The sequence below is a fragment of the Ciconia boyciana genome, chromosome 6 (assembly GCF_034638445.1).
Source record: "Ciconia boyciana chromosome 6, ASM3463844v1, whole genome shotgun sequence".
NCBI classification, from domain to species: Eukaryota; Metazoa; Chordata; class Aves; order Ciconiiformes; family Ciconiidae; genus Ciconia; species Ciconia boyciana.
In genome coordinates this window covers 14,705,703-14,723,592 of record NC_132939.1, presented here as the reverse complement: position 1 = coordinate 14,723,592, position 17,890 = coordinate 14,705,703, and positions in this window count along the sequence as shown.

Here is a 17,890-nt window from a genome sequence, read left to right as displayed (position 1 = left end):
GATTTCAATTTTTGTAGTGGTCAGCTAGTAGAGGAATGTAATTAAAGACCCTGTTAAAAGTAAGACTGTTCACAAAGGAGGAACTGGATAAATTTGGAGGTAAATAACAATTCCATTACAAGACAGTCTGATACAGAAGCACAATAAAAACTTTCAACGAGGTTAAAAATCCAGATGTTGTTTACTGGAAGAAAGTTGTAGAACACTTTTTTTTAAACAGCATTGTTGTCAGAAGTAGTGGGACAACAACACATTTTCAACAAATGGAGGCTTATCTTTTTTAATGAAATCATTTTAGTTTAAAAAATTAATGATTTTACACGGAAAGCTAAACATTTGTTTTACCACCCATGTTATGTCTGGTATGTTACTGTTTTTATTCAACACAGGTGTTTCCTTAGAAATACTTCACATTTTGCCTATTGCTGACTTATAAAATAAACCTAAACCTCTGAGTTTGTAAAGTATGAAAATACCTTGGAAATTATATGTTTCACTTCTGTTGCATTTAATTTTTACTCTTATTAGATCAATAAGAAAGTATGGTCATTTCCTGTGTACATTCAGTCTGGAAGCTGACACTGAAACTTAGTGTACATCTTCACTGATCCCTCGAGCTCTCCAGATACAAGACTTTCTTCACAAGGGAAGCTTTTAGTTCAGTTCCCCGAAACTCTGTCATCATCAAGGAGGCTGAACTTTTGTCCCCGCTGCCTTCTCCTCTCTGCTCCAACTTCCTCACCCATTGCCCCTTTCACACTTGCTTGTTATTCTGCTCCCATCAATCCCCCTTTGATGTCCTCCATAGCTGCCCTTTTCCATTACGCACTGGTACCTCTTTTTAGTCCTCTTCATAGCTCTAAGTCCCTGTCTCCTGGTCCTGCTCACCAAGTGAACGCCCTACCCTGCTGGTCAGTCTTAGGGCTTCTCCAGCCACCGCTGCCTGCTGGGCTACCTTCCAAGCTACTGCTTAAGTGTAGAAAGCTCTCTCCTGAATTAGTCCATAAAGTAAGCTGGTCCTGGCTGTCACCATCCTTCAGGTCAAAGCTTTAATCCAGATGCACTAGAAGACATTAGTGAACCATAACAGTAAATTGGAGGGTTGTGAGGAACAAACAGAGAAGAAAAGAAGCGCTCGCTGTCCCCCTGTTCCCCTGTTCTCCATACTTACACATTGCTTTTTTGCTCTGATGTTTCAAGGTTCCTTACAGTGTGAATGTCCTTGGGGTATGAAATATCTCTTACTACATTTTGAATTAGTCTCTAGTATAACAGGATCCAGCCTTTTTACACTGCTGGGCATTACCACAAAGCAAGCAAGAAATAAGCTCTTTCTTTAACATCTTGCTACTTATGATCTTCTTCCTCAAATCGCAGCTCTTGCAAGATGTAGTGTCAACTGAATGAAGAGATTCATTTTAAATTTAGGGATGAAAAAGGGAGAGAAAAAAACCTCTGTGTAGATGGGTGCACATTGTAGATGGGTGCACACACATTACCAGAAAAGACAACAGACTATTAAAGCTCCAGCAAGACAAGAAACTTGCTCCCCTTTGAAGCATCTCAGGCACGTTACTGTGCAGGTTTCCCTAACCAGGAACATGACATGCTATCACCCCATCCTTTAATTCTTATGTTTGCTGAGAGTGGGCCACAAAAATGTGAAGGAGAGGAGTATGAGCTGGGGCACAGGGGTAGGGACAGAAGGGCAAAAGGAAGCCCTAACTGCCAAGGTGCAGCTCTGCTTAGATTACATTTGGGGAGGCAGGATAAGGATAAGGCAGTATTATCTTTATTAAACTTCTCAGCCCTTTTCTTGCTGACATAGGCATTGAATTTTTCCATTTAACCCTTAGTTACAAGGATCCCTGGTAATTCTTCACCCTTGTGACAGGTAGAGAAGCATTTTACCTTGGGTGGTGCTGCAGGGGTACCCAGGAAACCATAATCATTTTTAGCATCATTTTCCACTCAGAGTTTCTGAATAACGACAGATTCATCCACTCCCAAGTCCTACAAGCCTGCCTATATGTGCCCTTCCTGGTTCCTACTGATGGTGCCTACTATTCCCATTTCTCTTCTCCTGAGGAGCCATTTGAGTCCAACCTTTAGTTCAGCTGCCTGGCATTCTCTCCCATAGTAAAACTGTGGCTGTTTTTACAGCTTTCCCCTTCCTGGGTGGCCTTTCTCACCAGTCCTTCTGTGAGCTTGCTGGGCAGAGCAGCCCGGTCCTTGCACACACCGCAGCTCCATCGGCACCCCTTGAGCCTGGTGCGAATGGGAGGAGGACTGCACCTTCCACCTGGGCCAGCAGAGAGAGTTTGATTTTTCTTGTGCCTGCCCAAAGGTAGTGCCAGTTCTAAAAGGATGAACGGTGCCTATAGGATGAATAAAATACTATGATTTAGGGAATTCGTCATTTACCAAAAGACCTGTGCATTTATGTGCTCAGCACAGCTCCCAAGTAATAAAAGACCCCAGGCAACATAATCTAGAAACCAAGGCTCTCAAACCCTATCTTCTTCACAACAGTGAATAGCCTGCCAGCATTTCCATGCCTTCTCTCTGCAGTGGACAACCCAAAACAGACAACCAGCACTGATGCAGATCATTGTTAAACTCCACTGCCAGGACCTAATATTAATTACAATTCCCAATCTTTCTGATATCCAAAATTTAGGAAAATAGTCAAGGCTTTGCACATACACCATTATTAATGTCTAATTAATGTCATATTTCTTGCTGGCTGGTTATCAGCCACTATTACACCAGTATGACACTGACTTTTAAAATTGAGATGTTTTATGGCACCTATTGCTTAACTGTCTTGTTCTAAAATTGCCTGGTCTCCAAAATCCATCCATTTTAAGGAGTTCCTGAGAGGCAAAAAGCTCTGGATTAAGATTACTGTTCCATTATTGGTCAGAGTGTTAATTTCCTTCCTGTGATACCAGGCTGCTTATCATTTTTGACAACACATTTAATTGCTGTTGCAACCCCCACAGCTTTTTCATAGGTGCTGTCAAGATTATTTTAATTAAAATAATATCTATACAGAGGTTAATGAAAACTGGGAAAAAATTCCAGCAGGAGTTTGTCATCCGCCACTCTTCATTAGTGTGTTCATAAGAAACCAAATTCCCACAGTTCCCACGACTCGTGGAGACCAAGTGGGACCAGGAAAGCACCCCTGGACAGCTTCCACGGAGCTACGGCTCCAGCTCACCCACTTTGCCATGCAGATCCAGGGCCCTTTCCACAGAGTAACCGTCAAACAAAGTCCTTGGTATTCGGCCCATTCTTGTTACTCTCCTCAGAAATAGTAATGACCATGGGGCATATAAAATTTCCCTCATTATGTCAAATGCTACCTTGATAGCACCATGGACATAACCTGGGATCACCTGTACTTTATCAAAGATAATCAATTTAGTATCAAGAAATGCATTCCTTCTTATACATTTTAAAAACAACTAAATGATACCACATGTAGGAATCCAACGCTTCCAACAGCAAATGCACTCAGACAGACACACCCATTACAATTTTTTTTAAAAGCAGACTGGTCTCCACTTTAAATAAATCCTGCATATAATTAGACAAATCAATCTCTATTGAATAACATTTTTCTTTTTTCTCAGTTAGCAACCCTCACTTAGTACTAAACCATATCTCTGCAAACTGTTGATCTAGGAAATTACAGGCTTTCAGTCAAACCAGCGCAGTTTGTTTCTATGTATGGTTACAGTCCTCAAACCTTGCAGGCTGCTTCGGTAAAGCTTCTTGCAGTAACACTCGCATAGTGTATAGCTCACCCATTACTAATTCTTCTTGCATTTTAAATACTACTTACTAGCTGCCTGTGTATCTTTCTTTGCATAGAAGTGCCAACAGGCACATCAGTCACCTTCCCTTCAGCTCGGCTGGGCTGCACAAAGATTAATGCAACACAAAGCAAAGCCTTGGGAGCCAGTTGGCTATAACTTCAGGCTCCCCTTCTAGCTTAGATATTTGTTTTTTCTATGCTCTCACTTTCTGTCCCCCCGATCAAATCACCACTACCAGTTGCTTTTTGTTTGAAAAAATGGTCACCTCCCTAGATGACCCACCTCTGTGCTGTGAATGCACACCCATACCCGTTGAAGAGAAACTGCAAAGTCCTTATCTCCGTACAAGCAGCAGAACTAGCAAAGGTTGTTCTCCTATAACTTCCATGCTGTTTATTATACTTCCTAATCTCAGTTCCTTACCATGTCCCATCTTACACCCGTTATGGCTCCCCTGCTTCCTTCTGCCAGACTCCTCAAGCCCATCTCCAGATCACAGAGACAGGCAGTTTCTGTAAAAGAGAGCAGCTAATTCTTCACCTTTCCTGTAGTAGGAAACCACCTTGGGCCTCATGCCACCAGATGCTGACTTTGACAAAACTTGTAGGAACTTAGTATCTATGAGATGTTGGGATTTTACAGACTTTCCCAGTTACATAGCTGTCAGACATGTCCTGCTACTACCTGCGAAGTGACCATCCCAATTGAGGATACTGAGTATGACTGACAAAACTCATACTCCATTCTGGAAAGCAGAGCTCTGAATGTTGCAGCACAACACAGTACAGCTGGTTGAAACTTCCTACGGCCTTACTATTGTGTTATGTAATGCTCATGTAAAAACCATGCAGTTGTTAAACAAACTATGCATTAGTACAAAAAAAACCTGGGAAACAAACTGGAAGAAATCCCTTATGAGGTCAACATTTCTGCTCTTCATTAAGGGGAGACAGAAAACCAAGGGCCTACTGCAAATAAGGAAAAATCAGTAGGCACAGCCAGGATCAGAGATATTTTCATGGAAAGTCTGGCCAAATGACTGGTTCACATTGCATCTGAACACATCATATTCCCCTCATCCTTCCTGCAAGCACGAGCATTGTTCTATCTGCTTCACATTTGCAATTCTGTTAGTGGGAACATTTTTTAATGTAAAGTTGCTGAACATAAATCAGCCTTGAATAGGAATAATTAGAGCAAGTTAGAAGATTAAAACCATGGGAACAAACTGAAATATACAACAACTTTTCTGTAGCTGTGATTTTCTGCGGGGGAGGCGGGGAATTTTCGCTCGCTCGCTCTCCATCAGAGCTTTTTCTAGTAAAGGGACAGCATTGTCGCTCGCTCTCAGACTCAGATTTGCTCATGCCTTTTTTGTGACTGTGATGATGCCTCAAAGCCTTTTCTATTAGCCTTTCCCATTATAAACCTTCTTTAGCTCGTAACAGTTCAGATGCTTTCTGCTGTAAGGATAAAGGAGCTCTTCAGTCCTCACACACTGCAGTGATTCTGATTACTGGGAGGATGTTTGAAATGTAATATTGTGAGGAGAGGTGTAATTATGTCTGTATTTGAATGGAACTATTCTAAGAGGCTTTGCAAAGGCAGACTTTCGTGGCTGCTATAGGCCCTTGGGGTCAAGCAGTTCATTAGGAAATAATCAGGACCTGAAAATGGTCTGGTTGTTTTTTGGATGCTTGGCAAATTCCACCACCTTCTCAGGAATCTGGTATTAATTGTTCTCATTGTAAGTGCTCAGACTGGTCAGTATGCACTGGCATCGACACCAGCACTCCTTAGCACTCCTAATGGTGCCACCAACATGCTTTTTTTTTTCCTGGCTACCGGATGTGGTTGCATCCTGCAACTGCATTCACACAACAAAAACTATCCTTTCTGCGGAGCCTGGATTTCCTTTTTTCTCTCTTTCTCATTGCATCCAATGCAAATTAAATAGCATCCCAGATTCTGCTAAGATTAGGACACATTGCTTGCTCTGTACAGCTTATAGCCAGAATTGGCCTCCCAAAAACTTGGAAAGGGGAAAACAGAATAATCTTCCCTCTTTGAGTTTAAGGATTGGATTTTAGCCCTTTCTGGTTTATCTCTTCTTATTTTACTTTTGATATACTCTCATTTATGTGCATTCTCAATCCCTGCTTAGCCTTGCTCTGTCCTGTCCCCACAGCAGTGGGACTATTGGCAATGCCTACAGAAAGTCACACACCAAAGCCCTTGCATGATTGCCACTTCAGTTTGCTCTTAATCTTCTAGAAAACATGAGTAGAAAACATGAGCTTCCTTTCTCCTTTTCTGCCTTCTTCACTTATTTATCCCAGCAACTTAATAATGTAAAATATGTTGTACAAGCAATGGAGAAAGCCACTGCTGTTAGAGAAAATCCAGCTTTTCACTTCTCAGCCTGACCTACCCCAACAGTACTGAGGAGAAGACCAGGTTTCTGCATACTCTTCCCACCCATACAAGAACTGTGGCTCAAAACAAGGAGTTTAATAAAGGTTTTGCCAGGATAGCCCAAAGTCAGCTTTTCTGAAAAATTTTCCCATTTTGTCTTGTTTATGGCTGCAGCGCTCAGCCTGGCTCCCTTGTCCTAGTGAGACCTGTTGGATGCAGAGGTTGCTTGGAAATCTGGCCTTAGGAGTGATAAACCAGTTTTTAACATCTTCTTTTTTGGAAATACTACCAGTCAGACTTAAGCAGACCCTCTCAACATATGTCTCAAGGGAGGGGCAGATCCGAATTTGGGCTTAAAACATCGAGGCCCCTTGGGAGCACAGGCTGCAGGCAGCATCAGTCAAGCACAGGCTGAGAGGAGTGCCAGTAGTCTCAAGGGCCATTCGTGAGGGATCTCCACGAGACTGAGTTACAGTCTCAAGAGTTCCTGAGAGTTACAGTCTCTCAGGAACACAAAACAGTGCTCCCAAAGCAGCCCGGAGAAATGCTACAGAAATCACATAACCTCTACCGAGGTCAGTTGTAATGCAGCAGTTGAATGTCGTGGGTCTCAGTAACCACATCCAATCATGCAAGAATGCCAGAGCCACTGGAGTCCTTCCACAAAAAACGGGTAGTCTCCACATTCTAATGTCCTCCATCACAAGACAAAATCAAGGCTTTGCCATCCAAAAAAAATAAGCTGAATGGCTGGGTGGCTCATGTGCAGAAACATCTGGACTGGATAGGGAATAACACACAGAAAACAGCCAGCTAGTGTCAAAAGTTCAGAGAAGCAGTAACTAAACATCATCCTATTTCAGCCCTATAAACAAAGATATCAGAAAACATCAAGTCAAAAATCGCAAGCCTGTTGTGCAGAAGTCATGAGCACATAACTTCTTAGAATAAATGTTTTCCCAGTGAAGCTCCCTATAAATTATGATCTCTTAGAAGTCAAGTTCAGAGAATGAAGTGCCAAACCCCAGTACCGTAGATAGCTCCAGTCACCAGGCAGGAAGGAGGAGGCCTGTGACAGTGGCAAGACATAAGTATGTATAATTTCAAGGAAACAACACTAGAACTTTTCCATGCCTCTGCCTAGCAACACGGTCTCACCAAACGGAGCTAGCAAAGGTGGCGTGCGCATCTGCTATAGAAAATGCAAAGACAGCAGTCTTCTACAGCATGAAGTTGATAATATTGTGTTAAATCAAAACCGGCACTTTTAGGACTAACCATGTATCAGTCTCCTGCAAATTACTATCAGGAAAAAAAATGCCTTTAAGCAGAGTCACATACTCCAATAGCCATATGCTCAGATATTCAGTAGCAAAGCAAATAACTTTTTGGCTTCTTATGACAAAGTATCAGATTATTTTGCTAAATTTTACTCTAGGATTACAAGGCATCCTAATAAGTTTTACTTTCCCTTTAATGAACAAGAAAAACATTATAACAAATTGTAAATTATATTTTTTAAAAACATTGGAGGATTAAAAAAATCAATTATTCTGTGACATTTGATGGTGAAGCAACATCTGTACCTTGTTCTTGGGGAATTTCAAGTATTACAACAGCTCTTAGCAGTAACCAGAATCAGAAGGAAGCCAGACATCTAAAATGGGATATCAGCTGAGTTAAATTAATCTGCATATTACTATATTCTTGGATTTTATATTAATACAGTGCTAAAAATACATTATTTAAGATACGAAGTCACGTGCAGGGAAGCTTGAGTACTCCAGCTTTTCCTTCACTTGTTATTGGGCAATTCAAAATGCTGCCCTGACTTACACACTCATATTCCATTTTGTCTACAGGGTTCTGCCTCATTGAGTACACAGTACAGATGGCACTCAATGAACAGTATTTTATAACTCCTCAGCCCTCATGGCACTGTGTCTTTCTCAAACCCTGTGGTATCACCCACTACTTTGCTCTTGGATTTTCTTATGGGACTCATCACTACCACACTCAAGCCCAGCACAAATCTGAAATGACAGCATGATTCTCCCCACCAGTGCTTCTCTGCCATGAGTAGATACCAGCAATCAAACTATTATGTGGTAATTTTGAATGTTTTATTGCTTCCACCGAAGTTTGTCATGGAGTTTTGAAGAACAAACTTTCTTTTGGAAAGGTGGGAGGGTTTGATTCCAAATTCATTCTACAGAGGAGTTTCTTCCCTCCCCCTACCCACAATGTAATCTTTCCTCCAGAGCTGTAGATTGAAACACTTATTCACTCACCACCGCTATCGGCAGACTTCAGCAGAAACTCCCTCCCAGCACCATCCGAAAATAAACCTCCAAATATTTTTTATTTGAAAGGCAAGGTCAGTTTTATAGACACAGTTGGCCTCACCATCATAACTTTCTCCACCCCAGCATCTCTGCCTGTGCTGGACACCCTCTAACTTCCTCACTCAGTACATTAACACATCACCGATCATTATTAAACCGTGACAGCAGTAGGAGTGCCGCACCTCGAGATACCTACCTTTTTGATGAGGCTGTACAGTTCCTCAACTTCCAAAGGCCAGCTGGGAAAATGCTGCATGGGCTAAAATTACATTACCGGTACACACTGGTTTTTGGAACCAGCTCTGTGTTGATGTATTCTGTGTTCCTGTATTTATCTGTGACATTTATTAGGAGGCATCATCAGATTTGAGCCAGCAAGTCTGAAGATGTTCTTCTCTTTAAAGATGTGTAGAAGTCCACTGCTTTTCAGCAAAGCGCTTGAGTGTGCTTTTAATTTTATGTTCATGGCACTGGAGCATGCACTTAACTGTTTTTTTGGAATTAGATTGACTATTTCTAGATGAGTAATGGACAGCTACCAAACATGGTTGTTCCAGTACATTTATCCAAGACATTCATTTTTGCAGATGCCTGCCTGGGACCACAGGTCAGGTGTACTGCACAGGCAGGGCTGTGCTGTGCGCTGCTCTCGTCTTCAGGGGTGTTCACTATAGTAACTCTCTCTGCATCATTCAGGACCCAATGAATAATTCAGTGGAGTTTCATTACTCCACCAGTCCTGTTTTGTTTACTGGAATATCATCCCATGGTTCAGCACCCATCTGGCTTTAGGCATAAAACCTGTGGAAGATGTGGCAGTTCACAAAGGCTGGAGGGAATCTTTTCTTTGATGCTGGAGTCCTACAAACTCATGGTACCTATGATTTTCTGTTTGAGAGAGGAAGTCAACTGACCTTAGAAACTCAGCGTAAACTAATCAATACGTACATCTTGTCTCCTTTACAGACTGTGGCAAAGTTCGGTTCTCTCACTGGATTACTCTGAATTGAAAACAAAACACACTGAAATTTGAGGAGGTTTTCCAAAGAGCAGCTCAGGATGCTCTGTTCCTCTTACATATTTAGGGCAAGCCCTGTGAACTTTAGTCTCAAAATGCAAACAAAATAAGGCTTGGTCTATACTGCAAAAAGTCTGCCAGTATCCCTCTCACATAGGTATTATACTAGTATACACTTGGATTGTAATGTAAAACACAGCAGAATTTCACTGTAACAGAAATACTGTGTAGGGATGAAGAAAAGTTACCAAATATTTTGACCAGACCAGCTAGACAAGTGAAAATTTGAAGTCTATTGTTATTACGCTCGATAGCAATGATCCTATGCCCATGAACTTACCTCTGATTTTTTCCACTAAAACAGTTATTAGTAGTTCTCTATTTAATGGTTAATACTAGCAGCTCCTGCAGAATACAAACTTATTACTAAACTATTCTGGATTAAAAATGGGAAGTATATATTAACATCTTTATTTAGGTCAACAGCGATACAATTGATTTATTTTCCTTTAGACCATCTGCAAAACTGATAAAAAGCCAGAAAGATATTTCTCCTTTTCAGTCACTTCCCTTCAGAAAGAGAACAAAATCAGTTTGAACTTGAGTAGCAAGTGCCATTTTATGCAAAAAGAACAGAAAGTTACTCTGACTCACTCACACCTCTTGATAACCAAGTTATACCAGAGACTTTCTGTGTCTCCTATGCCCTCTAGCTTCTAGAAGATGTATTTACCAATCACTCTCAACTTGAGCATGTTTGTATAGTTTTAATTTCTACGCAGTCACTAAAAACTTACTAAAACAGAAAGTGAAATGCCTTCACCTCTCTTCTTCCCAGATAAAATTTTTACCTGAGACTGAAATGAAGATATGAAAATGTTAGTCTAGATTCTCGTTACATTAAAGGCATTTCATACTTCTGTGGCAATGTAAATGGGCTTTATAGGTACACATTATATTTATATCAATTTAGGGTCCTCCGTGAGTGCTGTAAAGGAGATTCAGCTCACCTGAGAAATGCCACCTGAATTCCAGGAACTGATATACCGATCTTGAGGAAAAAAGTGAGTTGTGAGACATATGAGATACTACTTCTTAGTCTGACTTAATTACAAAGTTAAATAAGGTCATTAAATGGTATACAGCAGAAAGCACCTGAGGTACAAATCACAGTATTTTCTAATTAGTATGCTGGAGGCTGTACTTTGTGAAGCCCCATCAGGTTGAATTTCTGATTAGAGAGTAAAACCTGGGGGGGGAAAAATGGGCCCATAAAAAAAGATAAGCCTGGTGTTCACAGCTAGAGATGCCACAGCCTGCAGGAGAAAGCGGTTTTCTTGCACATTTTAGGAGGGCTGACGGAGCATGATCAGCTTAAAGCTGGCTGGCTGTGAGAGACAACCCAAGTTAGCTTTTATCTTGACATATCATCAAGAGCTCCTGAACTAGAAGTGTATTTCACCTGCCAAATTACTAATGTTTGTAAGAGTAGGGGCTTTACCTCAAATCCTACCTGCCCTATCATTAGAGTGGAACCAGTGGCAGCCTATAAAGCATAGCTTCTTCAAATGTTGCACGGAATACCCAAATAAGCAATAAAACTTTTGGTGAGGGGAAATACTGGTGATTACAGTGAGAGAAAGGTCTCAGGGACCCTGAGGCTACCTGGGCTGTTCTTTCTGCGAGCGGGACACTTTGGCAACCTGTGCTACCAAGAGACAGGACACAGTGCTAAGGCTTTTAGTTACCAGTGCTGCAGCTGTAGATGCTGTTGTTATAAGGTGGTATTCCATCATCTTTCAGAAAGTCACTGGAATAACTGGATAGGGACACTAATCCTATCAAGAACTTTAGTCACAAAGGTGTTTCAGCTAGTTAAATACTAAATGCATGTGGTTTTAAAATACACAATTATAAAGCCAGTGCTTCAACACCCAAGGAGCAAGATAACACATAGCTCTGCCACTGTCTAGTGGAAAAAGGTACAATATAGACATTTTGTCTCTTCTGAGAACCTTAGTTAGGAAAGAGAAGCAAAAGGCAGCTTCACATAATGCAAACAAAACTTTTGCACGTCGAAGTGTGTAACCTTACCAGGAATAAGCTTGAACTAGAAATAGCCAATCCATAAAGTTTATGAAAAAATCTTTGACTTCACTGTCAATATACGTAAAGTGTTTCAAATGGCTTGGTCTCTGATCTGCTTATCTGTAAGTCTTCTAAATGCAAACTAAGGCAGTTTTCATTTAAACTCTGCAATTCCAGCATTTGAAGGTCCGATCTATTTTATTTTTCCATTTAATTCTCTGCTTCTGTTACATCAAGAACACAAATCAATATTAATTTTCATAACTAATTTAACTCCTAGATAGTATCTTTAACTATAGAATTATAAAGAAGAGTTTTCTATCCTAGGAGGAAAGGACTGCGTTAACTAAGAGTAAAAACCTTGCTTGGAAAATATACACACACTCAAAAACATCACTGGCAGCATTGTCTTCTTCAGCCTCTATAGGAGAACTGACACGCTAAAAAGCACCTCTAAGCTACTGAGCCTGTTCCATAGATAAAATCTGCCTGTCCACATAAAAGTCACTGCACTGGTATTGTCATCCTTCTCCCTGATGCACTTGCTTGGGATTCATTTGCAGTAACAGGCCATTCCTACCCACTAGTAATGATAACGATGATGCTGTTCAGTATAAAACCATGGTTATATCATGAGCTAAAAATGGAATTATAAACTATCTGTGTAACTATTTTAGGAACATATGCTAATTAGAATAATTGGCTCCTTCCACAACAAGAGACGGTGAAGACCTATAACAAGGTCAAGCGTGTCAGCAGAATAATGGGCAAATTAATGTGGCTGACATAATTGATTTGGACTTTCAAAGTGTTTGCAAAGCTATGAAGAAGTTATAAAGACTCCAAATAGCCATAGGATGAAGTTCTTTCATGGGGCAGAAATGGCCTAAGAGGGAGCGAACAAAAAGTAAAATATCTGGTTTTCTAAACAGCAAAAGAAAAGTGTTCCTTATGATCATGATTTATGACTTGCAGCAAAGCTACACAGGAGGAAACAAGGAAACAAAGCTACACAGGAGGAGCTACAAGGGGAAACACCTCGGCCACAGGGCAAGGCTGGGGCTCCAGTCTGGAGGAGCAGAAATTATCATTCCCCCTTCCTTCCCTGTGGAGGGGCTGGGGCACAGCCTGCCTCCGTGGCACCTAGAGCAACCTGCCCTAAACCAACCTGCCAGCCCCTAGCACCGCGGACATTCTGACCCGACTGACAGAGGGGACTTCGAGATAAGAGAACACCAGCAACACTTGACTAGTGCTGAAGGGGACAAAACACCATGTTAAGAAAAACAAGGTAACGCACTGAAAACACTAATCTGACTGTCCTCTCCACCTTCCTGTACTCTAACAGGAACTGTGGCCTCTCAGGGAAATGCCTGGGGTGTCTGGCAGGCAGCTCACAAACAACGCTGCTTACTGCATCCACCCTTCATAATTACACAAATTGTTTAGGGTTTAAAGCCCTCATTGCTTCCTCTCCTTTCCTTCATCCCGAGGCAATTTGCTTTCTATAGCATAGCTGCTGGCATCTCAAGCGCTTATGTTTGCTGGCAATCTTGGGAGCAGTTACTCAAGACAACCTTGGTAGGGGTTACTCAGGACTGTTGTACCTATGTCTGTACCATACATGACTGTCACCTGCAGATGACCACACTCCTTGCCATGTAGTCTCCTTGGAGAAGACTGGCTTGCAGACTCTCAAAGAGCAATTGGAAAACCAAATGGATTTCTTGCATATATGATATATGCTGTAGTTTACAGACATTGAATAGATTAATGCAATGTCAAATTGCCTCATGTGCTAATATGACAAGATGCTATTAGGAAAAGCCATTGAAAAGAAGAAATGTGACACAACACCACAAGTAAATAGAAAAGCCAAACCAGCAATAGTGTAATCATCTTTTGTGGACAGCCAATATGAAGTGTAATGAAGTACCAAGTGGGATCTATGAGTATTTTCACACATTAGGGGGAAAAAAAGCCTGCCCAGAGGTACACATTCAGACTTTTAAAGGCAACATTTGCTTTTGTGGGATCAGTTAGCTGGGATCAGTTAGCCAAAAGAGTAATTGGTGCAAACAAGAATTGTGATAAAGCCAAGAATAGAAAGAAAAGAGGAATGTTGCAATGATTCTTATTACTCCAAGGATGGATCAGAAATCTCCTAGATAAAGTATCGCAATGTTTGGCATAATTTAGAAATGGGAATTGTTTGCTTTCTGGGGAAAAAAAAGGTACTATACTCCTTGGATATTTTCTGCAGAAGAGAACAACTTTAAAAGGCATAAGGAGCATCCAAAGTAGAGGACAAATCTGTGCAGAACAGGGGAAGGATATGGTGCCTTTTAGAACAGTAAAGAGGCAGCAAATGTATGTGCCACATGGACTGCATCCAGCAGTCAGGGCAGTGTTCACCTGATTGTCAGAAGCAGTAAACATGACCAGCTTGGCATGAAGTTGCCAGCACTCAACATGGGTGAAATCAGGCTTGAAATGCCCAGTTCATCTCTAATAGGTAGTCACCTGTTCTGAGATACTTCAGTCTAGAAAAATGCACAGACCTAAACTCTCCAGCATGTTTTAAACTCTTCACCTTGTAGAGACGTTCAATCTGCTAATTAGACATGACACTGCTGGATTAGATAACCAATAGCAAAATTTACTACTGCCTGCTATAAGTTGCTTTTGGCAGTGTTCAGTGTCAGAAGCAATAGCATTAGCTCTGCTCCTTTCTCACACTGTAGATGATGGACGCTTTCAGGAAGATGAATTAAATTCCACTAACGGAAGGGGAAAAAGGGGATCTAAATATCTGGAGAGAGCCACAGTGAAAGTCCATTTGGGTTATTTCAAAATGATGCTCTATCAATACATGCAGCGATGTCCTGGTACATGATCCTGAACCAAAAACTCAGTCGGATCCAGGAGCAGGAGGCCATCTGCCCCTTGGCAAAAAGCGCACAGCTGAACAGCTCCTGCACCTCTGTTTTGGCAGCTGCAAAGGTCCATGGGGAAATACATTGGTATTAGCTCCTCTGTTATCCATCACCTGGAACCGCACCAGCTGGCCCACACCTGCCGATACCCCGTGTGGTGCCATGGCCCTGCACGCTGGCTCTGGGGGCCTGCGACACCCCGGGGAGCCCACAACACCCTCCTGCATGTCCCCATCCGTGCCGCCTGCTCCAGCAGGCGAGCAGGTGAGTTTGCCTCATGGCATCGGCCCAAGCGGCCACCCCTGCTCACCCACCCCATGTCCAGCTGGAAGCTGCACACACCGGCAAGACAAAAGCAGGAGCAGGAGGGTAAATATGTCATCTGAGGGATCCCTGTATGCCCTCACTGTGGCTTACTCACTGGCCACAAGATGGTGCTTTTTTACTTCCCATCAGCTCGGAGCAGAGGACTGGGCAAAATTCATAACCTTTCCTGGGCCCACATGGTGCTTGTGTCCATATTTTTACTAGAAAACCAAACCACTAGAAAATAATCTGCAAAATTAAAGCCCCGAAACTCTATAATGTCATGAAGACAGTCTACAATAAATAATCCTCAGATATTTCTTTCTCAGAAATTTCTTCCCCTTTTGCCCTTACTTGCAAAGCACACTCCCAAAGCCTTCATTTGCACACAGCTTAAAAAAAAAAAACCTAATGGTTAAAGAAAACACATACTGGCAAACATCTAAAAACATCAGAACCAAACTATAGTCATGATGATACTGCCTCGTAAACAAGTCGTGCAGGACTGATCTGTATTGTCTTGGCTGACTGAATACTAAGTAACTTGGGTTTGATGCCACCCACACATACTGCACCAACATTGTATTTTCTGCCAGCTTTCAGCATGCTTAGAATGGCAATGTAATTAAAACAGAAAGGTAAGGATATTAGAAACCATACTTTCCCTTATTAAATGCTAATTCCAAAATAGATTTTCTCCTGAGGCAGAAGTTTGGGGTTTATTTAAGAGTTGACAAGTTTGGGTAATATTATCAAGAATAGCACTTCTAAAAAACAGAAGCAATTTCTTCCACTTGCTCACAGTCAGTCAAAGCAATTGACAAGCTTCTAGTGGTTCTGCAATTCCTTCTACCATGTTCACTGCCTTAAAATTAAAAAGAATAAAATATTAGTGTTTACACCTCTAGTTTTGTCTTTTCACATCTAGTTTTGTCTTTACACCTTTTCACATCACGGAAAAGGATGTAAGGGTCCTCACCTTTTTCTTATTCACCCTTGCTTTCATAGTGTTATGGCCCTCTGTCCTTTACAAGCATATTTATTTGGTGAGTGTATTGCATTGCTGTGCAGATAGAGATCTTAATGAGAAAAGAGACAGAAGATACAACACGAATAGATCTTGAGATATGAAAGTAACTATTTCTTCCTAAGGAAAAAAACCCAACAAACAAACCAAAAAACACATATCAAAAGTTTCATCCAACCTTCCTCCAACCAGGACAATGTAAAATCCAGCACCAAGGTTATCAGAATCTGGTTTACATGTTAGGTTTGTGATTTGGCATAGAATATTAGCCTGAGGAAATCCCTTTGGCTGACAGAAAAAACGCTTAACTTCATTAAACTGAAAAGAAAGACTAATAGTTTTTAAAGAGGTGGACACTACAGCTGTTGTACAATTACATGAAGCAGCCTCAGGTGTCTCTCAGCAGAGAATGGCTGTATGTGGAAAACATAAACTGCCTGAGCATTTAGACTGTAAAGCCAGAAGGGGCCCATGAACATTGCCTAGCTTCTTATTGAATATGAATCATTAAATTACATGTATTCATCCCAGTAACTGTGCTTAGGCTTTTTATCTGGGAGAAGATTAAGCTGTTGAGTCCTGTAGTAGGGAACAAAAGAGACAACCTGCTACCTGTGCCCAGAGGCTCTGCAATGACAGGGAAAGGTGTTATTGAGGTAGCCTGGTGATCTCGGCATATGACCCTCACTTTGTGCAAAGGAAAATGGGGAAAAATACCTGAAACCTGGCAAAGAATGCTTCCGGGCTCCAAAATTGGCAGTTCCCAACCAGATCTAACCCAACCATATCCTCATACAAATACAGGGCAGTGGTTCACCATGCGGGTATAGTACACCCAGTTGCAGCCAATCTTAGATACTTCAAAGGAAAATGGAAAAAGGCACTAGACTATCTCTGGGCAACAGATTTTCAAGCCAAGTCCAAACATGCCTCCTTTGCCCATTTAGGCACTGCAACTTTTCCCTCTAAACTGGTTTATATCTTCTACAAAGTCTGCTTTGTACACTGACTTACCAGGGCTGAAATGTTCCCCAAGGAGTAAAACCATAGCCACGAATGAACATAGTATAGAAGCGTTGTCACTGGACGGCCTTACTGGCTATGTCTACATCTGGTTGACCATGCTTCTCTTTTTGCTATTACACCTGCAGCAGAGACAGACAGAGATATCATGAGAGCCTTAACCTCTACTTTGCACAGCAAGGTGATTTTCATCCGAACTGATGAAGCAGATTTTAGTCCGGCTGCGGAGCACAAAACAAACCTAAACAAATATCTGACTCAGCTACTAAACTGAAACAGCAGCAGCTTTGAGGAGGAAGTTGGCAGCACCACTTAGAAGTCCATGGATTGCTTCCAGCTACCCTCTTCTCCACTCACTCTAATTATTTATCCCTGATCCCTAAATAGATTCTGTCTCAGGATTGCTTAAAAGAAATGTACATTTCCATAGCTCCTTTTTCTCTTCCTTTCTAATTCACTTTTTTGACCTTAGTCAAAAATCTACAGAGTATGTCAGGCCATTTCAGCTGAACTACAACCTGTATAAAAATATTTAGTCTTAAACCACATATGAAGTTTGTATCTACAGTTCTATTAAATGTAATGGGGGCTTGTTTTTATTTTTCTAGCAGAAGACTCACTAAGTGGTATCTTTTTTTTTTTTAGCTACTGCTTTATGAATATATATAAGGCAGCTATTCTTTCTCTTCTGAACTTTTGACTCAAATCGTGGTAGTTACAGTTAACAAGGCTGTAGCAGACCAGTGAGCCATCTGATCTGCAATGATGTTGGGTTAGTGCCAAATGTTGCCATAAGTGTGGTCAAATGAAAAATCAGTTTCTCAATCCAGCTGTATCTAAAAATACTTTTTTTAATTTTGCGTAAATTCACAAATGATACAATATTGAAGTGTTTGGGTTTGGGT